This window comes from Pleuronectes platessa, chromosome 17 (assembly GCF_947347685.1).
Source record: "Pleuronectes platessa chromosome 17, fPlePla1.1, whole genome shotgun sequence".
Taxonomy (NCBI): domain Eukaryota; kingdom Metazoa; phylum Chordata; class Actinopteri; order Pleuronectiformes; family Pleuronectidae; genus Pleuronectes; species Pleuronectes platessa.
The window spans coordinates 13156805-13183111 of record NC_070642.1 but is presented as its reverse complement, the minus strand read 5'-3'; the positions used below and the strand labels follow the sequence as shown (position 1 = coordinate 13183111).

General features: G+C 40.9%; 1 long non-coding RNA gene across 3 annotated transcripts; it reads right to left on the bottom strand.

Moving 5' to 3' along the window:
* Nucleotides 1–9233: 9233 nt before the first annotated feature.
* LOC128460551 (uncharacterized) lies at nt 9234–19463 on the bottom strand. Of its 3 annotated transcripts, none has more exons than XR_008342224.1 (3): nt 16312–19463; nt 10643–13379; nt 9234–10325 (listed from the first exon to the last, which is right to left on the bottom strand). It is a non-coding gene; the product is annotated as an uncharacterized LOC128460551 (long non-coding RNA). The 3 variants fall into 3 exon arrangements; XR_008342225.1 differs by having other exon boundaries at nt 10643–16464; nt 16933–19463; XR_008342223.1 differs by having other exon boundaries at nt 10643–19463.
* Nucleotides 19464–26307: the final 6844 nt, after the last annotated feature.

The following is a 26307-nucleotide window of genomic DNA, read 5'->3' as shown; positions in this document are numbered from 1 at the left end:
GCCTCGTTTTCAGTGTCATATCATTTTCAAGAACACAATCCAGGTTGAAGCTGTAATTCAAAAGTGGTCCCTCTAAGACAAACACGGTCACATATCTTTAACCTTTTAATTAGTCAAAACTTGCACAAATATCCCGCAGTGGTTTGAGTTGCAGTGTAAATAGCACACAGAAGCTGCACTATTGGCTGGAAACATTTACTGTTTGAAGTGAATGAAGTTGTTTGCTCTCTGGTGTGTAATAAAGTTGTACCCCCCGCTCCCGCCCTCATACACACACTCCTCTACAACACATGCACACAAAGGATTGTGTGTATTGTGCAGAGTAAATTGTAAAACTTTCTTCCTGATCTGTGGCATTTTATCAGCCAGTGAAGGTTTTAGGCAAATGTTTTCAACTGTTCCCCATTTCTTATGTGGATAAAGGGGGCTACTGGTGTGCCTTTTTTTATTCTTCTTTTATACATGTACAATTTGCGTAATACATAAAATCAACAACAACGAAAACTGTGGCTGTTGCAAAAGGCATAATGTCCTCGATGGTATACTTCAATTTATAAAGGCTCAAGGCCAAAAATGGTCTCAATTCCTTTACTTGATCATCTTTGAAAAAGTTCTCCAAGCAAGAAAATTCTAGAAGCCATAACTTCAACCAATATGGATTTAGTGAGAGAAGTAATAGACTTCAAAAAACCAAAGGCCAAAATGTTCTTTCTCCTGTTTCTGATCTTTGACAGTTTGGTGAATGATCTTTGGAAATTGTATGCACCTTCATGGGAGTGAGATCAGATGTATGAATAAGCTTCTAAGTTTGCTTCTTTCACTTTATGTTAACATGTATCCTTTCACACCGAGCTTGACACTTAACTTCAGAGCCGTGCACAGTTCTAGAAGTCATTGTTCTCCAAAAACACACACGTGTATGAGCTCCATGTTCAGTCTCTTGAGGGACACTTGTTTTCCTGTGAGGCTGTGAAAGCCAAGGGGCCCAGACTTTGAGTTATATTTAAACCCCCCTCCTCTCCAGCCTGCACCCCCACCTCACATATATCCACCACAGTGCCCTCAAACATAGATCCCTATCTGAAGTGGGGGTCTCAGGGGGACACATACACAGAAATGATGGTCATTGGGACAGAAATAGTTTCCTGAGGGTTTGCAGTTATGCTTATTGCGTCAAGTGAAACTCATACAGTATAAAATCCTATTCATATATTGCAACCTTAATAGTGTAAACTGATAGTTGATAGATGATAATGAAGATTCTATGTGTGTGTGTGTGTGTTTATGTGTGTGTGTGGGAGTCATTGGGGTCGTCTTGTGGACAGAAGCCAGAACAAGCAGCAGACTTTCACATTGGGAATTTCATCATCTTCTACTACACCCAAAGAGAAAAAAGAGAAAACCCCAAACCCCATGAGATTCACAGACACCTGCTTCCACTGAGTGTGAAGGCAGCTGCCTGAGTGTGTGTGTGTGTGTGTATGTGTGTGTGTGTGTGTGTATGTGTGTGTTTGTGTGTGTGTTTTTTTTATTGGAAAAAAACAATATAGAGCCAGATGAATATTTTAAGACACAACATGCTGTAGTGTTAAAAAGTGATGGATGTGTGTCAGGGTATTGCAGGATTTAAACCGAACACATCACATTACCTGATTGACTGAACCATTAAATTCACAGATCTTCACTATTCGCCGCTTTTCTATCGAGAGACAAATGGAGCAAAGTTTACAAGGAACGTGTTCATGTTATTAACAGCAGTGCAGTAAACATTTGTTTTGGGCTCTGTAGTGTTTTCCTTAGTGCTGGTGAGATGCCGCCACTTGAATCCCCGGATTCACTCAGATTCTGGTTTAGCTTTTGGTGCAGGCTGCCATGGCATCAAAAAGGTATACACTTTATAATGATGTAAGTTTTTTAATGCAATCCTTTATGTCAGCTGCAGGAATGGTGTCTTTCAAAGGGATCTTTTGAGAAACATTCAGCTCAAAATGTCACTCTCACTTCAATTTGTTTTCCCATTTCAAATCAAACATGTCTGTCGCAAGCAGATTGGCTCATAAATTCAGTTTGACGTGTCACAATAGATTTATAGCCGGATGTTGCAGAAGTGGCGGGCTTCTGAACATGCGCGTGCATTCTCACAAAAACACACACACACGCGCGAGCACGCTCCATGCACTCACATGGTGGCCAGCGTTCTCTGGGCCCGCATAGATTACTCTTGCCTGATTTCCCCATTCCCTGGGTGATGTTGTGGTTGGAGATACTCGGGCAAGAGCAGCCGCTCCCTGCTGGCAGCGGTCAGGTAGGAGGGCTGGGCTGGGCTGTCCGGGCCTGATAACTACCCTACCCATCCATGATGAGAGGAGCCGGGGGCAAAGGAGAAGACAAGTGGTGAAGAGACAGAGAGACAGAGAGACAAAGAGAAAAACAAAGGGGTTCACTGGGTTTGACACGGGGTAAACTTCGGCAAACCCAGAGCCGCCTGGTGTCCCTTCCACAGGGTATTCTGCACCAACAGAAACTGGACCAGAAGTTATGCATTCAAAATAAGAGTAGAAATATAAGGTTGTGGGTCAAAAGGGTGCTTTTGATGTAACACAGCAAATAATACAGCGTGTTTTAATGGTGTAGATTGAGGATATTTTGAGAAATACAACTATGCACAAAGAAGATTTATTCCACTTATGTGACTGTTGAATAACAGATTTGAGAATTACATACTCTAACATATAACATATTTAATGCTCAATTATGCATATTATATATTTTTTGTCATTTGCTATCTTTATCTTATTTTTTATCTATGGGAGCATTTTTCCAAACACTCTATAAATCAAATGTATTCTTAATATTCTCAGATTATATCCAACATGCCATTACAAAATATGGTTTACATTCAAATATACAATTTTATTTAAAGGAATACAAAAAAGCTAATAATACTAATGTTAATAATCCAAAAATATGACCCCATACCCAGATACAGGGAGTCTCAGTCCAAAGTTAAAAGATTTGGCAAATTTCACCACCAAAGCTCACGTTGAACACAACCATTTATTTGAAGTTGACCTGAGTAATTCTCAGTAAACAACAGGTGCCAAACCTTCTGGAGTCTTGTTGACTCTGCGAGGATAGATCGCTCTAAAATTAAAAATTGACATTTTTATGGCTCTGTCTGTGTACGAATTAAACAAAAGACATGAATCATGGTTAGTAGAGAGATTTAGAATTTTTTTTTTTTACTTTGAAGATAACCAGACTAAGGTTCCATTCCAGCTCTACAGCTTTATTCTCATGGCAGTGGTTTCAAACGTCTCACCTAACTCTTGGCATGAAAGCAAATCAGCCAAATTCCCAGTGTATGTAAAGTATGAGAAAAGCTAACAATATGAAAAGGAAGAACAAATGAAGACCTGCTAATTGTAAACCCTGGAGGCTAACACACATTATTATTCCAAATACCATCTCAATAGCTACACAACTTGAGTAAATGAGTGTATTCATTGAAGATAATTCCTCTTGTTAGTTATGACTGTTCTATTGAAGTGACCAAGTATAGGCCAGATGTCAGCTGGCACATCTGGACGGGCGCCAACTGGGGCAGCTATGGCTCAGGAGTTAAGTCCTGCAGTAACCAGAAGGTTGGCGCTTCGATCCCAGTCCGTTCTGTGTGCCTGAGTGTCCTTGGGCCAAACAATTAACCAGAAATTGCTCCTGACAGATTGACCGGCAGTGTGTGAGAGTGATGTGTGACAGAGAGATGCACTGTGGGAATGTGTTTTTTGAAAGATCATGTGCATATGGAGTGAATTGGTTCCATTGAAGTCTAGGTAAATAGAATAAGACTATACCAGATAAACAAGAAGTAGCTCCCACAGTAGCTGATATGGTTTGATTAAAGATCAAGAAGATGAACCTTCTAAAGTTTTTGGATGGAAATAAGTGAGAAACAAAAAAAAGTGGGTGGACAATGGACAGTTGTCTCTGGCTCCATACGCAACATGTTGTAAATACGATATGAGCTTGATCTTGATTGCAGAAATGCATAATGTTAAAAATAAATAAATGAAACGGGCTGTAGATAAACAATAATGTGCAAGGCTGCTTTCAGAGGGCTCAATCAGACACACCTTATAACCGGAGTCAAAGGTTATTTGTCCAATGAGATCAATTTTGATTCTATATGTAGATGAGTGTGTGTGTGTTTGTGTGTTTGTGTGTGTGTGTGTTGTTCATCCAGAGTAACAAACAAAGGGGTTAAGAACAGTGTTTTCTGTTGTCAGTTGTCCGTTTGCAGATAGAGGTGAAGGTGCAGGACCCCCCCGCACAAAACGTCCAAGTTTGTCTGCAGCCACGTGACGACCATAACACACGGACGGGGTGCAATAGGAGCGGCACGCGGCTATTGACTCGCAATCACAAAACGCACATACATATACATGCATCGACTCGCACACAACCAGAACACACACAGATTGAGCAGATAGACCCCTGCCATGTGGAAAGAGAGACTGAGGGTGGAGAGATAAGTGGTGAGCACATCGAGAGAGGGAGAGAGAGGGAGAGAGAGAGAGCTACAGAGAGATGGGGACTGTTAGAGCTGCTGCTGCTGAGGTGATTAGACTCGTCGCTAACAGTTACTGTGTCCCCAGATTTGGCTGCCAATCGTTTGGCCGTTTGTTTGTTGTTCTTCGGCACCGAAATGTATAGAGCAATGTGCCTGCCGCAGATAGCCCATAACAATAACTGTACACATTTGAAAAAAAATGGGTCAGGGCTGCTGAAGTAGTGCCAACGGTGTCAAAGAGCAAAGAAAAAGAAAAACAACAACAAACGTTTGGACATGTGACAAGAGGCTGACCAGGAGGGTAATTACCAACGAATAAGTGAGGAGGAGAAAACAAGAGAAATACTTGGATTGTTTGATTACCTACAACACAACACAATCAGATTCCTACTCATGGTTGTGCACATGGTGATGACGTATGTAATTGCTGAGTAGAGCCTAGACAGACTTCTACCTCAAGTTTCCTGGAAAGATTTCCAAAGTAATTTTTTGGAAGTAACAGGTTTTGGATGAAGAATAAAATAAAATAAAAGTCTAATAATCATCATTTAATCCTTTTGTAATCATAGTTTAACCCTTTGGTCTAAAAAAATGTATATAAATTCTTGAAATTCAGTCCGAACCCTAAAGATATTCAATCAACGAGTTTCAGAGACAAATAAAAATCAGCCAATGTTCAGATTTTGTGCTTTGATTATACGTCTAAACTAAAGTGGAAAGTTTGCAATATATACACGTATACTAAGAAATATCTATTGACATAAGTAATTATATATGAAGCAAAAACGCCAACTACACTAGTGATTCAAGATATTATCATATTGTGGAAATGTATTTAGGGCTCTCATTTATTCCCATTCCTTTATATAATTTAGCTGGATTACAGCATAATATCTTGTTATTGGAATAGTCATCACCAGGACACAAAGTAAAACTGATTCCACAATCTTTTACATGCAAATCTGCTATGATATGAAGGTATATTATTTTATTGATATTCATATCCTCTGATGATAATTCACCTGGAGTTATCTGGCACCTGTTTAAATCCTAGTTAGATTAATGTTTGTATGTGACAGAAAATCCAGAGAGACTTTAGAAACATGACGCTTCTTCTACATCTTTCTCTTCATGAATAGAAAAGTAAATCGAATTCATGGAGGCAGGTGTCGTGAGCTCAACAGGATTAGTATGAATAACCACAAACACACACATACACCGAAAACTTTGCGCACACACAGGTACCCCCCCCCCCAGCCGTCTGGTGCTGAATGTGTGGTCAGGTTTATCACCCAGTTTCCTGACTCGCTGGGGCCTTTTCCCTGCAACACCACACCACACACACACACACACCCAAACACACACATGGCCGACACTATAACCTAGACCTCTTTCTGTCTACTTTCACATCTCAGTTTTCTTCGTTACGCGCATGAAAACAGAAAGACAAAGAGAGAGGAAGAGAAGGAAAAAGAAAGGCACCGAAATGTAGTTTCATGGATCCAAAACATGTCTGGGAATTTCTGTGATTCTCATGTTTATGTGTGTGTGTGTGTGTGTGTGTGTGTGTGTGTGTGTGTGTGTGTGCCTGTGCATGCAATTGTTTGTGTGTGATTCTGGGTTCAACATTGGAAGTGGGGGGTATGGGGTCATATGGCTCGCTTTTTGTCTTGAGAACTTGTGCTTACATACAGTCACAAGTGCTTAACCATTCTCCCACACACTCACACTCGCACACTCTCACACACACACATACACACACACACAATGTTTTTCCCGCTCAGGCTTGGTGCAGCTTCCCTATTCACCTGGGTAAATAGAGCAGAAGGAAAGGAAGGGCCTTTCAGCGGAGCACACACCACACACACACACACATTCACACTAACCCACATACACTTACACACACAAATACAAACATATCCCCTAATTCCACCACTTACCAACACTGCAAATACATTGAAATACTTTAAGTTCTTACTCAATCTGGCATCTAAATAGCACAGACATTAATTTCCTAAACCAACTCTCTCCTTTCCTTTCCTTTCCTCTCTCCTCTCCTCTCCTCCCATTCGTCCACTCCATTGTTTTCACTAAGTGATGCTGACAGGTCGATTCACATGGCACGATCACGCCTGACCGCCCCGATTAAGGACACTTGTCACCGGGCTCCCCCAGCCGTCAATAAATCTGCCCTCCACCCCTCCAAAACACACCCGCACACCCCGTTAAGATACACCCCCTACTGCCCTTGAACTCAATTGGAGGGTGGGTGTGGTTGGAGGTAACGGGGTGAAAGTTGTGTGCATGTGTGTGTGTGTGTGTTCATATAATTGCACCAATAAGATAACAATACTCAGACCTCAGGCTTGTTTGTGGTGAGTAGTTCAAAACACAGACAGCCTGGTAAAGGCAAACACACATTCACACACCGATAGGCGCAGACACTTGCTCTTTGTATGTATGACACCTGTTGTGAAATAAACGGGGGAGCGGAGCCGTGACCGTCCCGTTCAGGCATCATCGTGGTTCCAAGTTGGACAGCTGAGGCAGACAAGTGCTCCTCTGTGCGGCCACGTTCCCCTTTTTCCTCTGTTGGAGAGGACATATGGGAGGACAGTGCACCAGGAGGCAAACAAAAACAAAACACAAAAACACAGTACAGCTGGCAGTGAATGCAGCACGCAGCTTTATGGGACAGTACGGGAGTATTCAATGTCATTGTTCAAGGGTCATTATGAATACACACTTTGTTACACATGCATAAAGCAACATACTGTATATCACACAATTTTTTATATGTATATATAAAAAGTTGTATATATATATTCATATGATGCTTGATACAAACTATGGCAGATCCTGAAGCATTGAATATGGCAATAATGACTCATCCTTCCATCGAGAATAAACTGTAATGATGAATATTTTTGACAGCCAATTTTATTCATGTCAACCTAAACATATTTCTACAATCTGTTGTAGTTTTGTTGCTGATATTCAATATTTATGTCACTGTCAAATAATCACACATGAAGAAAAACCAACAATTTCTTGGTCCTTCTCTCAAAACGTTGTGACTTCCCCTTTCTGTCTGTGGCTAACGGTGCCAAATCCATTCTGCCTACTGAAGATGTAAATCTATGAAAGCTAAGAATCACTTGATTGTATCGGTCAGTGGCTTCTTTCATTGTTTAATACACACGCTTAATGATGAGAATGTGGGACAAGGATAGGATCTCAGTGATCTGGATTGAGGCGTGATGAGTGGTCTTTTATTTCTGACACTGCTGATCTCCACTGATTTCCATAGTTAACAGTCTCTTTAGAATGTTGATGAGAGAGGTGGGAGACTGGTTGAAGCTGACAGAAGAGGCTACAACCGTGATGAGCACAAAACTTTAACCATATTGTGCCATAGTAAGTTTTTACAGCTTTAGGATGGTAGACGTTGAGTTGTCGTACAGTGGCCATGTTAGTCAATGGCAACCCTCAAAGTGTATATTGAACGGATGGATGGACCACGCACACCCAATTAATCACCTCTCACCATGTATGCTGATGTAATTTAATTTCGATCACGCCAATTCTATGGAAACTAGGAGGAAGAAGAGCAAATGCTGACAAAGTACAAACTGGCAATAGTGTGAGTGTGTCAGTGGGTACAAGTGGTACATGCCAATGATGTTGTTGTCCATGTGTAACATAAGAAGAAAGGAGGAAGAGTAAATTGAAGTAAATAAAGAAGCTTATTGCAATAAACCTATTTTCCATGTCAAAAATTGTGCCTGAAAGAAGCTTCGGAATGTAATCAAATACATTTCATCTTTTTAGCCGCATGTTTGTTAAAATTTAGGGAACAGGAACGAACAACAACATGCATATGGAAAATTATCTAAATTACTGTATCTCAAGCATTGTTCCCTGAGCGTCTTATCAGTACCACTCCCGCACAGAAATTATGTTATCAATGGCGGGAACTTCTGAGCAAACAATTCTGCATGTGATTGTGTGTATGTGTGTATGCGTTTATGATAAATATACTGAGTGATGCAGACGGCAGGTTTTTTTGCGGCACCTGTCCCCCTTAAGATAAGAGCGTCAGATATTAGAGAGGTGTGTTTCAGAGGTCTTATCTCTGCCCGTGTAGGGATAGTGCTGACACATATTTGTACACACGCAACGCACAAAGGATTATGCAACATGGGGATCTACCTATCCATCTATGAATGAGAAGCTGACCAATGGTGGAAAGGTTTTAGACGTGTTGCAGACACCATGAGACAACAACCCAAGGCTGTTCTGAGAGGAGAGGAAGGAGCCATCCACAATTGCATGGTGTTCCTAATAAAATGCTCAATGTATATAATTCACACTGGCTTATGGTGAGGTTAGTGTAGACTGAGAAAACTGTTTAGGGCTGTTTATATAAACCCCTACATATCCTTGACACTTTAAATATGACTACTATTATTTTCTACAGATAATACCAATACATCAGTGCTCAATAGCCGATAACTTGACTATCATTGAGAGCTGTATTTATGGATTTGATGTGTGAAAATGTCCCGTATCAAAACGCTCTGAGACAGATGAGCTTCATCAGCATTCATTCGTCAGACTGATGAAAAAGATGAAGAGAAGTAAAATAAAAATCTCAACAAAGTTTTATATTCAAATCCGTTTATTAAGGTCGTAAATTAACAGCATCAGCAAATTGGTTCTCTCTCTCTCTTTCTCTCGAACTCACACCCACAAACACACAAACACACACACATACACACACATAGAGAGAAAACCACAGGCTTCACAGTGTAGTTATCTGGAAGCAACATTGGGGTAATGTGACCAAGCAGAGGCATCTTAGCTCATCAGCAGAATAAGAGGGGTTTGAGGTGTACAAGTGCACGTGTGTGTGTGTGTGTGTGTGTGTGTGTGTGTGTGTGTGTGCGTGCGTGGAGTGTGTGAGGGCAGGGGGGTGGGGGGCAGGAGCACAGCCGTGTAGTGAGATAAGAAGTTGTGGGATTGTAAAGTCGAGGAGGAGAGAAAAAAAAGACAACAGATGGATGAAGAAATGTGTGTGTCAAATGGATGCGTGTGCGAGAGAGAGAGAGAGAGAGAGAGAGAGAGAGAATCCATACCACAACTTCGAGGTCACATTTTGAGCACTCAGGTATAATAACCAACTTATTCCTGTTATAAAAAAAAAATTGTTATTGTTGGACACAGTTACACTAAAGATCCTTTAATGATTCCGGTGTTGCTTTTATAAACAGAAAATCATTGTTTACAGTCAGCACGAAGCTCAGAAATGATTTTTGTTGCGTATACAGAGGGGGTTTTGCACATCGATGAAAATAAAAGGAAAAAAGAAGATCAACATGCCACTCCAATAAATGTTTCAAGCCTTTTATTCTGCAGAGCACGAGTTAATAATGTACAACTGTCAGCCTCACCACGTACCATCTGCTGAGTGGGTGCAGCCCTCTACCTTTCCTTTATCACAAAAGCCGTTAGCAGGGGGTTCCCAATTCCTGCCAGAGTCTTAGTCCCGTGAATTTAAGGAGGAGAAGTCCAGTAAAGCTTGATGGTGGTTAAAGATGGTGGAGGTGGTGGTTGGCGTGGCCGAGTATTCCTCGTGGAAGAGACGGTGTTAGAGAGCGGGAAGCAGAGCCTGATTGCAGCTCCACATGACGCTGATATCCAAATGAGCGGTGAGGCTTATGGTCCAGGTAGCGCATGCGTGTTCGCACTGTTTCTACAAATACATGGACACACATTGGTGTGGGGAAGCTCACGCAGAACACGGCATGTGTATTCGCACACGCACTCGCACACGCAACAGGCGAACAGTCTCACACCTGCTGATCGTGTTCATGTACAGTGATGCTGTAAAACCAAAATGTGATGAACAACACAGCAGAAACAGTGACGTGCGTTCACACGTCTTTCTCACCAAACCGAGACCCGCAGCACAGCTCAGCTGATGTAAGCACTTTTTGTCTTTGCTGACAGCCTCCTCACACCCCACAGCACACACACACTGACACACACACACACACACACACAGAGTACCTTTCATTTTCTGTCCTCCGGAAGATACAAAAGCTGAGTTTACCCCTGAAGGATGGTCCACACTGTCGCACACGCAGTGGACACTCGGGCAGCGGACGCCACGAGGAGCGAGACGAGAGCATGTGTGAGGAAAAGAGAAGCAGGAGTTATGCAAAACCAGGCACGCGGCACAAATTCGTCACACAATCAGCATGCCACTATTTGAATGAGCTAAATTGGCAAACAGTACTTTTTGGATTGTGATTTTAGGTGCGTGTTTACTATGAATGTGCATTTGTCCCAAAAAGTATACTGACACACATTTCATTTTGTGTCCAGCACAAGAAGTCAAATCATATTCTGAAAATGTACAAGCTTATGAGATACATGTGCCAAATGTAATATAGAGATTTACAGTATACACACACACACACTGTACACACAAACACACACACACAGAATCTGTCATAAACAAATAGTCCTGTGGGAGGAAGTGCGACGGAGGGAAAGTACCTCTTCAAGACAACAACAACAGCAGAGGTGCAGGGAGTGACAGCTGCTCACTGAGAGATGGATCCCCTCTGCACCATAACAACAAACCCAGCACTGCGCAGCACGGCAACCGTGCACAACTCCTGGCGACAGGCAGAGGACCAAAATGTGTGGGACAACATCCTGTTGTTGAGGCACATGATCCACAGCAATTTAGGTTGTTTTCCAAATCGTGATTGGGATGAGAAATGAAAAAACAACAACCTTTAAACGGTTTTAATGCAGAAGTTCCATTCTGCTCCTGTTTCGACCTCACCCCTCCTCTGGTCGAGCTCAATCTTGCTGGGTTGAAGTGAGGGAGGGCGAACCCGGGGATGCTAATTAACCAAATTAGACTGTAGCTTAAACATGAGTAGCCTACATCTGCACTGAAGCCCCCCCCCACTTGCTGGAGGTTAATCCCCTGCCCTGACTTTTCCCAGACTTCCAGAGACATTTCACTAGGAGGCCAGGCAGAGAAAGTCGTGTTTCACTCGGACCTTTGCGTTCACACATGCACCTCCTGACACATACTGAGGAGGTGCAAAGTTCAGACAAAGTACACGCCACAGACCCTGTGCACTTTCTTTTTGCGACATCACGTTGCTGCTTTGACCTTTCACTTTTGATTTCTCAGTAAAGAAGCCCCAGTCTTTTGTGGGTATGATAGGAGCAAGAAGCCCTGCCCTGCCACACCCATCCTGAGCACAAACCACACACGCACACACACACACACAAACACACGAACACACACTATCTGACTACAGTAGGTACATATCTTGGCCACAATTGACCACAATCAAACCTACCCCACCATGGCCACACATGGAACCCCCCCGTCCCTGCTCTTATGCAAGACAAAGGCAATGCCTATTTAGAATTGATACTTCATTCGAATGAGGGTACATGTTTTGTTGTTACAATGGGAATCCCTGACTTGATGTTTAGCTGCATGGACATTCTGTGTGTTACATAGTCATTTAGTCATTCATAAATGTGGACTATTGATAAGTGAGAGTTGTAAACTACTTACCTCTGGGGAACTCATGAGTCAGTCTCACACACATATGCAAACAGGCGCCCACCTGCCTCCAGGGGAAACCACCTCAACGTGCGTCGCCTTAGATAAATTGACTACTCATTGTAATACACAAAATGGCTCCAATAAACATGGACAGGACCCCCCCCCCCCGCTACATCCAACAGTGGGCCCCGCGTAGAGGTATTTGATCTGACTCAGTTGTCACAAGTGTTATTGTTTGATGCGTTAGTCATGTGAGTTATAAAGTTCTGATCCACAGCCTTCTGGACAGATACCTTTAGGGCACGGAGGAGTTTTTCATATGCAAACACACATGCGCTCATTGTCATGCACAGGTGCTTCCAGGTAGATAACACAGTGCCTGGCAATTTTATCATCTGGGACGTTACAGTTTCTCACCTGCCAGTGTATGAAACTACTTTCCTCCCCATTCTTTACAGCAATAAAAAGAAAAATGCTCGCTTCTCCTCCAACGTCAAGTCCACAATTGAGACCTCTTCCTCTAAAGGGCATTCTCATTTCGTGATGAGGTTATTGTAAACTGGAGACATTTATGCAGAGTCATGTCATTTTTAGCACATTACCTTCAAATTTGTTTTTATTGAAGCCTAACTATTCTTGATAAAACAAACTGATTTGGATGATAATACCGGTCTGTCACCAGAGAAAATGTATTGTGGCCTCGAAGCATTTTATTAAAACGTTATCATATGAAACCTTTTGTTAAAAGATGGACGTTTAAGGAAGCTGCATAAATACAGTTCATGTATCATAGTGCTAAATGTCCCCTCTGAGGGGGGCAGAAAAACACTCTGTTCCTGAAGCAGCTAGAGGCAGACGTTTTCTGGAAGGACATGGTGAGGATTGCAAAACAGGAAACACAGGGCCTTGATAACACACACACATTGAGGGCACATACAAAAAGTGTGTGGGGATGTTGCATAGGGCATTTGGAAGGAGAGTGAAAAAAGTGTGTATATGTGTCACAGGGGGGCCCTATCTGACACTCCACTCTACACACCTCAGTAAGTATAGTGTGTGTGTGTGTGTGTGTGTGTGTGTGTGTGTGTGTGTGTGTGTGTGTGTGTGTGTGTGTGTGTGTGTTTGAGATGTGTTTAGGGCCTACGGTCGGTGCCAAGATGATCACCCGTCCTGCAGGACGAACAGGTACCAAAGGAGGGAGGCCTGTGGGTTAAAACAGAAAAACATGAAGGACAAACATCAGAAAACCGAAAGAAAGTAATATGAGTAAGTTCTCATTAAGATGGATGAGTACCTCCTCTTCGTCTCTTTGGAGTTATACACATGAACATGCACATTTGACAGGACCTTGTCTTTTCTCTGAATCGTGGACAAGTTTGAACAGGCAGCCGTCGGCCCGTGATGACACAGTACACACAGATGCTGAACCGGTCAGGCAGCACTTAGAGCCGTGTAACACTTCATCAGAAACATGATATGGTTGTGTCATGAGCGAATTATTGTTGTTTGCTGTGACAAAAGATCCTAAATCCATGTTCCATGTTAGCATAAAAACTAAATTATTGTACATAACTCAATCCTATTTTGGAGGTTTCCTCTTTCTTATGGCATTTTCCTGGCTCATTTCTTTCATCTCATAGGAATTATTGTTTGTTGGAAATGTATTTTGCACATTTGTTATTGTTCGTCTAACATGCAGCAGACTTTCTGATCTGCTTCTCCTGCTGTATTTCAGTTGAGCTTTTAGCTTAAAATCTGGTCCCTATTCAAGTGCTGGGAGTAGTTGTGATGAAAATAAAAAGGTAACCCCAAACTTGGATTCATTATAAACTTAAGTCAGATAAAGACCTCAGCAGATAACTCATTACGTGCTGCAGCTGCTTCACAGTCAAACACCCTTAGACATAAAAAAAATCACACAACAGTAAAAGAAATGGCATTTTGTCCTTCAGACATTGCTATCTGCTGTATAATTGTTTGTTATGACTTCATCCAGACACGACAATACCGATTCCAGAAAAAGCCACAGCGCTCATGTGATGTTTGGCAAATGTTTTTTTAGGGAGTGGTGTCACTGCTGGAAAACAGCTGTGATGAAGAATGATTTCTTTTTTCTCTCAGGGTTGAAATTAGGTGTGAAAATGTACAGCCAAAACAGTCAGGCTGGTACTGCTTTCAACTTGTGACTCATCATGGCCAAATGTGGTCCTGGAGACACTGACTGTAGCTGTAGCTGCTACAAAGGAGGGTTTAAAGTACATTGGCACGTGCACATGTCTGTTTGTCTGTCAACAGATTTAGTTACAGAGATGAAGTTATAGTCGTGCAAGATATAGTAATAAAACTTTACAGGTGTGAAGCTGAGATCAAAATGAAGTCAGGAGTTTGAACAAAGGTGTGGTCTACTCATGCAATAATTTAGAAATGTCTAATGATATTTATGAGGATGTTCCATTGGTGGAGATCCAAACAAAATTCTGGATCTAGAGAATGCAAACGTGGTTTTATAACGGGACTATTGTGTCTTGGCAGAGGTATGACCTCTATGGAGTGCCATTCTAGTTAAGTATTTTATCAAAAACCACATGCTGTGTATATATTGTCAGAAAGATATCTGTAAACTGGCTTGTGTCTGGTGAAAGGCAGTGGGTTAGGGAGAGGTTAATTTGAGTTATTGCAGAAAATTGCTGCTGCTTTTAAATCAGCTGCAAAGTATAAAAAAGAATAACTTCATAAGCTGGAACTCGCAACAGTATTGATATGGCCACTGTTACTTAAGAGAAACACTATATGCAAATTTAGGGTTTTGTCTTACAGTATGCTGTGGTATGGATCCATGAATATGTGTCTGGTGTGTATGTGTGTGTGTGTGGGGGGGGGGGGGGGGGGTTCTTTGGAACAGGATGTAGCTGTGCAAACACCTAAATGACTCTTTTGCTTGTGTTTGCACAAGAGATGAAGCAGCAAAAACAGCAGATCCTTCACTGTGAGCCTCAGGTCCACAGTGTACCCATGAGGGGGACTTTACCACAACCTGTCAGTCTGAGAACCTGGAGATACAAATCTGAGTTTGGGATTTAACTTATCATAAGATAAACCTCCAGGCACACTTTAAAGAAGGGTTCAATAATTTTACAAACATAAAACTTAATGGATAAGTTGGCAAGCAAATGAAGCAGAATGCAAAACTATGCAAATAAGATGCAAAGGGTGAGTCACTGCTGAAGATGGAAAATTTCTTTTTGGCCCAGAGACACATTGACATGATACTTAGAAATCATTCTAAATGTGACTGATCTTAATGTTTCCATTATGATTAGGATGAATGTTATGACAATAACTAAGTAACTTTACTCAAATGATGTTTCAGTAATGTTTTCATGCAGTGTACTTGCTTTTGTACAATACTCTACTCCACTACATGCCACCACATGAATTTAGACAGCATGTGAACCCTGACCCTTATGTTGGGAGATACTTCTTAAATATTCACACATCACTATCAGTCCTAGGGGCACTTTTTATGAAAAACTTTTTATATCTTAACCCTCCAGTTATCCTCAAATTTATTAACATTGTTTATCCTGGGGGTCATTTGGATTGTTATCTTATTTTTCAGCACAACGTTGACTATATGACAAACAATTATTTTTTTCACTTTGATGAAGTGTATCAACACATTGCACCCAAAAACCTAATATCAATTTTTTTTAGATTATGTGGCTTTTTTCTTTGTAAAAACAACAAAACATTTTGAAAGTTAAAGTTTTATGAACGTTTTAAATTGGAAAATATAATTGTAAAACTGATTAAGTAAACTATTTACTATTCAAAATAACGAAGCAGGTATAATCAAACCCATTTCTGATGTCCTGAACCAGTCATTTGTTCACAAAGGCCTAATCTGTGACCCCTGAGAGTTAATCACACATCAGGAGTAGTTTTGTGCATCTCTTACACATAGTTTCACTCGATTCCTACTCCAGGGTTTTTGTTTTAGTTGTACCCTCCAGAAAGAGGTCAAAGGTCAGGGTTAGTCACAGTTAGGAACCTCGTTGTAGGACATGTCGGCTGTGCATGTATGCGTTTCATCAGCTCAACCCCTTGAAGGGTGCACATGAATTATAGTACTCACAGGGATTAAAGATCTTATCAACTAGTTGTGCTCCCACTCAGCTCATGACTCCACTGTGCGTTCCTCAAAAGAGGAGGAAGAGGCGATGGAGGAAATACATCCCTTCAGATCCAGCTGATAAATGGTGACAAAGAACAGGTTTGGCAGCTATGACTTTATCCCCGCAGACAGGCATGGATGGATGGAGGCGTTGGTAGGAAGACAGGGAGATGAGAAAAAGAAAAAAGAAAATCACTTGTCTGGCAAGTCCATGTACTTTAGTGGGTCACATGAGATTCAGCCGGCGAACCACACCTTGGCATTTTGTACAAATATGCGTGTCCACATAAAGCGAGGGTGCATTATGCTTTCGTGCTGAGTCAGTTGTTTTCTTGGCATTAAGGTCCTGTCTCCAAGCTGAACACACTCAGTAGACAGTTATGGAAAGAGGTGGCCAGCCGATGCCTATCTGGCCTTTTTTCTCATGAATCCCAATCTTAATCCCTCTGACTATCAGTCTCTAGATGTAAGGCTGCCAAACACCCACCCTACCCACCTGCAATTCATCGAAACATGCCCCTAGTGTTCCCATGGCGCTCCACACAGTATCTATCTATATATCCATCTCCCCGTCTCCCTCACCTGTGCCGTTCTTTTTTTTTTTCCTGGACCGAAAAACGCCTGAGGTTTTTCTCGTGGGAAACTCTCGGGAGGTATGTTGCTCCGTGAGCAGGGAGTGAGAGTGGAATCCCGTTTTTCTAGGTTTAAACTCATCACTCCCTGTTCCGTGATCCCATCCCAGGCTCGGTGTCACAACCAGCATCGTGTCAGGACTCGCCGCGGTGTTAGGAAACTCTCGCCCTGTTCTCGCTCAGCCGGATCTCGTGGTTTTGGTTGCACACGGTAACCTAAGCACTATTTCACTCAACTCTGATCGACTTCTAAATCCCTTTATGTTTTTCTTCTCCATAATACAGCAGAAATTCTGATCTGCACATGGAAGGAACATATTGTCATTTAAACATTCCAACTATCCGATATGTTTAATTCATGCAAAGGTTTTACTGTCTGGGCAGCAGTTTACAAGGATTTTGAAGAAATCTAAAAGTTTGTATTGATGAATATTGAATAACTTAAGCTGTACTTTTAACAGACAATAAGAATAATTTATTAATAACTGAGATCCTTCCCTCTGTTGTCAGACCCACCTATCAAACTCCCCATTCAAGTCAAACAAGGACTTTTCCAGAAGTCACATGGTTTCCAGTAAGGAGGTTTATTACTAAGGAGAACAAACAACTCTTCTGCACTGTAGGTTTTTAGATATGAATTTGTTTCAAATGTAGAAAAGACGGTTAAGGTCACATAATGTCCATGTAATGATGTTTTTCAAGGGATATTGTCAAAAGGGTAAAAAAAAAAAAGGAAGATGTACAATGTATGAAAAGTACAATAATTCATCCATGAAGGGAGAATAGATGCATCTTCTTCAGTGAGAAATAAGATGTCACTGTGTGGGAATGAAAGAATAAGGAGAGAATGAAGATTTTCTCCATTAATCCTAAATGTGTCAAATCGGCTTTCCCCTGAGACTTGGGTCTTGGTTCATGACAACATGGTGTCAGCCGATAAGACAGGTTGTGGCAGAATTGAAAAGAATAATTGTCGGATGAACAAATCTGAATCTATACCACGTTTATTGTTGATCAAAAGAAATGGCCAGTCAGAAGAAGATAATTGAATTTTTGCTCAAAGTTTCTTGGTGTGCGTACTTACTAACACTGAAGAAAGTCAGTGTGTCAATGAAACCTTTGTACACCAGGCCAATCACTGCGTCAAATGGTTGTGCTCTGCTGATTGTCGATTTTTCAAAAGTTACTAATACCGTTGAGATGCGACTCCTACAGTAACTTCCTGAGGGAGGTGTAGGGGGGAACGTTTTACACCTTGTGCAGAATTATGACATGCACACTTGCAATGTTCAAACAACCTTTTCTTCTACATCCGCTAATTCCACTTTCAAAATCTTCAGGGCAGATTGCACTGAAATGTACTTTTACCATTTGAATTCCTGTCTGCATTCAGACTTCACATGTGTTAAATGTGGATGCAACAGTTGATTGATTGAAAAATCTGGATTAGATGATTAGATTTAAACAATCATTTAAAAGTGCCTGATCCTACAAATGGGAACTTTCTGATAGTTGATTAAATCAGACATGTCAGTGTATGAAAAGATTAAGATTTGTATTTAACAAGACACATCATGATATCAACTAAATGGAAAAAAGGATGATAGTCTTTCCAACTAACTTCCTCATTCCTCGTCTCCTCTCGTTTCCAAGAAAGTCAAACAGAAACGAGGATAAAGGATAGAGGAGGATCCCTTGTGTGTGTGTGTGTGTGTGTGTGTGTGTGTGTGTGTGTGTCTCGCTCTCTTTTTTATACAGATTTGTTTGTGCATTTATTTATAATCAACCTTGAATACGAAGGTTGAATACCAAGGTTGACTATAAACTTTGTAATTGTTCTGGATTTTTTTAATGATATTTATCACAAAAGGTCACTTTAAGTTTAACACAACTGAAAGGAGACCGCAGACATTAGCCACTGATGTATTATGAAATACGTTCAATCGAAATTTATTTTTAAGAAGCAGAGCCGGTTCACATCCCCATAATACTTTCAGTTGTGTGTACGCAGATATACTATTAGTTTCTGTTTAGCATCAAAATTATATTAGCCATGATAGCAAGGAGATAAACAACCAATCAGAGAGCTAAACACAGAGACAGAGACCGGTAGAGCGGCGAGCAAGCTGAACAGCCACATGAGTTAACTCATGTGGAAAGTGGGACACTGAAAACTCAAAAGGAAAACGAAGAAAGGAGCCAAAAGTGAGGACGAGGATGAGAGGAATGAAAGAAGCGAACGCGACACAGACTCACACTGAGATGACACAACAGCAGCCGACGTCGCTTCGTAGTGCCGAGATGGAAAAACTGCAGGAAACCGAAAAATCACTCCCTGGCCTTGAGTAGAGCTGCGGATGAACGGACGAGTAGAGAGTGGACCAGAGTAGACAGCAGGAAGTGATTGAAATCCGCTGGGGGAAGAGTATGACGGAGCAGTGCTTCCTAGGTCACTCACACAAACACACGCGTGGGCATACATGCACGTTTTGTAGACTAACACGGCCGATGATGCAAGCGACGCCATGGTGACATAACCGCAGTTACACATCCAACTTACATATGATAGGAGGCGTTTTCTTCTTCTGATATGATTTCACACATTTTAAATATTTGTCGTACCCTTACATATTTCACGTGTAGACCAGAGCCCATCGAGGGGAAGGTCACAGGAAAGGTCACGTGAAGAGCTCGGGAGCTGTTGGGAAATACAAAATAAAACTCAATTAAGGTTTTATCTGGAGGCAGTTTGATTAAAAAGGGGGAACCATTTTGATTTTATTGTTTAATCAGCTTGTGGAGAAACTCTTATAAGAGGAAGTTTGATACAGGGGGGAAGAAAAACTAGACATCCAGCTTTTTTTTAATATGTTTCACATTAGCAACAGAGTACTGGGTGTATCCATCTTAATGCAATACGCACGCAATAACAATACACACACAAGTTCACCCGCCCTGTGGCACATGCACAAAAGAAAAAGAGGAAATTCACTTTCAATGAGGTGAACAATACTTGACATATCTTGACATACTTTTACTACACACTTCCCCTCTTTGTGTCAACTTCCCCAGTTTTCACTACCCGTACTACTACAAGCTGGATATGAATGAAGAAAGACGCACGCACACTCACACACATATGCAGCGGGAGAAAGAACGAGAAGAGTTGTTTTGCAATTGGAAAGAGGAAGGTCCATGTGTCATTCTTTTGTGATGCAACATGCACAACTCAATGAACGCACACACACCACCAACACACAGCCACACATTATCTCCGTCTCTTATCCAATCTCATATGCAAAATTTAATGGATCCCCTGGGTACACTTTCATGACAAAACGCCCTTGTTAGCCCAGGGACAACGAGGAATCTGGGGAGGCATGATGGAGCATGCAAGTAGGAATCTCTCCACACACAAACACACACCCTCGTTTGAGCTGACCCACCCCACTGTGTGTGCACTCAAGTCACACATCTCTGTCTGTGTCCACCTCACGGGCAAGGCAGATTTGCATAGAAATTTGCAAGTGAAATGAGATTCCTGGAAAAGGAGGAGTGTAGCTTTGTGGAGAAAACTCCCAGAGAATTCCCCTCATCCAGAGGCCATTTCTTTACAAACAAAAAAAAACCACTGACACCCACTAACATCTGGCTTTTGCCTCCATTGTGAGAGGGCAGAACCAGCAAGACTGCACTATAGTCACTGGTATTTATCAGCTCCAGCTTTGACCTGCAGTGAAGTAAACATGACGACCCATGGGAAATTAAGCAGGAATTACAATTATCAAGGAAACTTCAGGTTTAAATCTTTTTTAAAGTTTTCAGCTGTTCCATTTCTTAATAGTGTCAATCTCCACAATAACGTAGGACATGGTCACCCATATGCAAATGCTTCAGTGGCGAACCCTCCACTCAGCGAGAGCGAGGGGGCAAACAAAACATCTGCTTCCTGCGGCAATCCAAACATGCAGCATGTCCTCGAGTGGAGTTCAAGTTTGGTGATCTTTGACCTCACTTGCTTTCCTGTATCTGTTAACATGCCCTGATGCTATATATATATATAAAATATTGACCAATCAGATCACTGGAAAACCAGAGTCATCAATCTACAGGATCCTGTCAGGGATACAAGAGTTTCTCTGTCAGTAAAGAGACAAACAATAAAGAGCAGCAGGTATGTGTATAGATCATTGGACTGGTTTGGCTGTTCAAGACTTGTACGTGTAACCTTGTAAAACAGAGCTCCAAGCAAACAGAGGGAGAGGCAATCATACTCATTCAATAAATATGATATCTTGTATTTAAATTGCTACTCCATTACTGCAACTCACGACAACATAAGTGTCAAATATATTGGTTTGTATCTTTTGTCAAATTCTGAAATTAAATTTACAATGTTTTCCGAAGTAGCACCTCTACTTTTGCAATACTGCTCTGTATAAAGACCATAAACATGTTGTACATACATTTATATTTCCCATGACTATAAATCTCTGCCTGAATAACACAAACAGTCTTGACATTATCTGAACTTTTATTCATAATACTCGAGTAATAGTACTCATAGTCATCAATAATAACCTTAATAAATCCAGGAACACTGCTGCGGTCACATCGTGGTTAATGATAGCAGATCACGTATCATGGATCAAAGATCAAGATAAAATTTGATTGATGGTTGATCAAATTCCTGCACAATCTACCTAGCCTAAATGTGATGATCAACAATCAATGGGATTGGTTCTTCTATATTCTAGTCATGTGCTTGTGTTGTTTACATTTTTCTTTGGCCTGGATTGACCTGAGCCATCAGGGTTTCTTCTCATATCACATTATACATTTATTCATTGTTTTCACTCAAAATGGATGACTCACCTCTTCCTCACGAACAAGCCTGTGGACGGGTATTAAGTTGCCGCTAATTATCAAACTTCTTCCGCAATGTCTCCAACACGCATGTCACCTGCGCACCGTGGTGACGTTAATCTATTAACACCGCAACGACACACCTTCTTTAACCGGCTACACACCTATGCTAACGACGCTAGCCATGCTAACCAACTGCTAGCCGCAGCATGGGCCTGCAGCGTGTGTGCTACTAAACTAGATTTTTCTTTGAAAATGTATCGGCCTATGAACTCCACATAGTATGGGACCGCTGTGCTAACAATGCTAACTAGCTGCTAGCCGCAAATTGGGCCTGAAGAGGAAGTGGGACACCTACGCTAACGACGCTAGCAATGCTAACTAGCTGCTAGCCGCAACAGAATGTTTGCTAAAGTCCTAAATGAAGACATCACATAAGACAACCTCCCCTGTCTGTCTGTCAGTCTGCCAGCTGCTCACCATCAGTGGGGACGGGAAGAAAAACTGTGTCCATGAGGTCCATCACCTCTTTGCCGCAGGTTTATAAAAATGCATGAGCTCATTCAATTTTAAATAATTAAGAACAGCGATGGTACAAGTTTATAACTGTCGGGACTGGTCTAATGCATTGCATTAAAACATGCATGGCACCTGCACCCGTGCATGCAGGAGTTGGAAAGATCAACATTGCATTGCAAGCTGCACATGTTTGTTCAGAATCAGTGCAGAATGATTCACTGAATGCATTGAATGTATTGATATGGAGATGGAAGCGTCAACCTCTTTGTTTCCTGCTAATTGATCCTAGTGGGGGTCATTCACTGGCTTTAATTTCACAGCCACACACTGGGGAACAGTTGTTTAAAATAAAAAATAAAAAAGGCAATAGAACAAAAATATAAATAAAGTAAATAAAAAATGCTGAGTATGTACATTATATACATCTTTTCACTGTAGTTGTTTTGTATGAAATGTTATAAGTAAAGTGCAGTGACCCTGGATGATTGTACGTAAGGTTTGTACATAAGAAAAACCTGTTTGTACATAAACTAAATGTGCAAAATATATATATATATATATATATATATATATTCTGTGGTGTTAATAGTAGACTGACATGACCAGACTTTTATGTTATGTTTTGTCAGTGACTGTGATCATCGTTTTAAAACTCACTCTGGTTTATGGTGATCAAATTGAATACTGGGTTTTTATTGCATTCCTTTGAAAGTGGATGTTATACGATGATACATGTTCAAAAGTTAATACTATCATATTGATCAGGCTTTAATAAAATTAACAGACTATACTGAATTTAATGAACTAGTTTAGTTTACAATTGAGTTTGATCCAAATTTGAACATTTAGACATTTCGTCCTCGTTTATCCATTTTGACTTTAACTTTGTTTTATAATAAGCTGAGCTTCTCCACAATCTTTCCAGATGAACCTGCAACAACTAAATACCCTTGTTTGTGAATCACGGCAGTAGTCTAATGATGCGCCCCACCTTTTATTGACTCAGATATGTATATAATCAAATGGGTAACAATTACAATACTGCAAAATAGGAAATTATAAAACCACATCATCTATCCACACACCCACATGTCACAGGAGGACCTCATCATCATTGTATAACATAATCATTGTAGACATTTTATGATTTTATTGGATCCATATCAGTCTGATGTTGAAAGTGTTTGTGCCGCAGCTGCCGCCTGTTCATTTCAAAGACGATCCCTTCGAGTTTAATGGAAACACATGATTCACACCAAGTGGTTCTGCTATTTCTGTCCTTGACCAAGCCATAAACGTGCATTTGACTTTATTACCTGTACAGAGTGAATTGCTGTTGATTAAAAATTACAATAAATGATGGAATTGAGGGTTTGTCCCCGGGATTAAAACTACAAACCCAACCACAAATAAAACTTGGCCCTACAAACCACAAATAAACATTACACATCCCCAAATCCCCAGGAATCTAAACAAAATAAACAGAGGCGCTCACGGATGAATCCGAAACTAAGCGCTATGTTTACAGCAGCAACAATATAACTAAGCCTGTATAATTGTAGGCTTTGATGGCAATATGATTTGAGTGATGATACAGAACTGGAGGAACAGGACAAGCAGGTTGGACTGAACTTGTAATAACAAGCGGTAGTGTGACTTATAGGAAGCTGTAGGCACACTATTCCCTCAACAGGCCTGAAGAGGAACTGCACATTTGGCTTCATGTACAGTAAGTGGTGAACATGTGCAAACAAACACTAAAATATCCTCTTTACAATGATTGTTTTGCATCATTGTTTTAAAGATGTAACCTTTGGATGTGTGTTGACAGACTAGAAGAGTCAAAGTTTCTTAAATATATAGAAAACAATTTAAGGTATCTTCAATCTGCCCATTTCTAAGATCTTTTCCCAAACTCGGGAATAAGACCTGGAGAATCTAGGCCTTCGAAGTTTTGATTTTGACAGTTTTGAGTAGCCCAACTTTATGAAAGTCCAAGAATACATCACCAAGGTTATCCTTCATTTCACTTTTTATTGATCAAAAATAATATTTATGGCCCTGCTCAACCATTAAAGGGGTTCAAGCTCAAATTTGTGAGTTGAACTGTAAAAATCAAAAGTGAATATCAGTGTCTATAATAATAATATTACCTGGGAAATTGAACAATGATGAGTAATTTTTGAAATGCCAAAGCAAAACATGTATAATTACCTTCCATTGTTTGTTTTGCATTCACCTTTATTCTAAATGTAGTTTCGGAGTAATTACTTTATTCAAAAGACTATGTTTGACCCTAGAGAGGAGTAGGAAGAGCAGGGTGTGAGGCTAGATCTCATACACCCAGCTTCTATATATGGAGATTGATAGAGCTCCATATATATAGAGATGAGTATAGAACCTTGTGGGCAGCTGTATGTTGCCTCAGAGGGGAATCTTGGTCCTCTTCAGATGCTGGAAGTCTTTCAACAAGCCAGAGAGAATCATATTTATCTCCTCGTCTGTTCGTCGTGGACACAACAGTCACACCACAAATAGCTGTGTATAGGTATTTGGAAAGATTTGCAGTAAATGTAACAAATGACCAATAACTGTGCTAAATGATCAGAGCCTAAAAAGATATTTAGGGTTTGACGGGAAATGTTAACCACTGCAAGAACAAGCACACACACAAACACACACACACGCACACACACACACACACACACACACACACACACACACACACACACACACACTGAGCAGGTGAAATGTGACAGGTGTGCTTGGGGTTGTGTATCTTTAGGGTCAGACAGCAGAAGGATAGGGGTTTAGATAGTAAGATAAGCGATCTTTACACAAACACACACACACACACACACTCACACACACAGTGAAAGGACTGCAAACAGGTTCTGCTCCTGGATATTGATAGTGTGCCTATTTGTTTGCAGAGTGTTCGTGAATGTCTGGTTGTTACATGTTACATACTGCATGACTAATTAAACCTTTTATTTCCCCCTACATCAACAATTTAGTCATTCCACTGCATAGCAGCATGGAAACCACCTGCCGAGACAGCCAGAGAGACAATCACAGGAATGTAGTGGAGTGTAAACCCTCTCAAATCCAGTGAAATGTTGTCAGGGAATTGTAGGTTTTATCACAACAAACTAGTTTGTACGCGATTCAACCTCAACATAATATTATTAATTGCAATTTTCCTCTGATGATCAAAGTCTGTAAGTATGATGTCACATTTTTTATTGTATTTCTCACCACTTAAATATACGTCAAACCGTAAGTAATTTTAAATGTGTAGAAAAGATTTCTAACATGAGAGCCACAGAACATATCAAATGATGAGTCTCCAAATCTCCAAAAGAGTATGAAATCATTTGGTTTGGTTTGTAGGTGAAGAAGTTCTTGAATTGAAACATTTAAAGGCTATCCAGTCCTGTCATGCTCAAATAAATCACGAGGACAAAATATACCATTGGTGATGAGACGCAACACATTGTCAAAGACAGGATTTAACTGCTCGAGTGATCTGAACAGTGATCTTGAGCTGAATCTGACTTGGAAAATTGAGTACTGGGGGAGGATGGTCGTACAGCGACTCTTAGGGGCACCAACTGTAAAATACACACACACACGCACACACACACACACACATACAGGATGAGTGCTGCACTTAAGTTACAGCTCTTTTTTTTCACAAGAGGTCCGAACAGATCATCCTGTAGGGGATCTTTGACATTTCAACTGCCTCTGCCCCTCTGGCACGACTTGGAGGCGGTGGGGGTCTGTAACAGTTCCTCATTTCATGAAGTTGAAAATAGAATAGCTGCTCTATATGGTGACAGACAGTGTGCAGTATGTACTGTGAGTTCCTCCTTAAGAAGAAATGAGAAACATTCCTTAGAAAAATAGTGAGTTTTTTTCACAGTTTTTTTTGCAG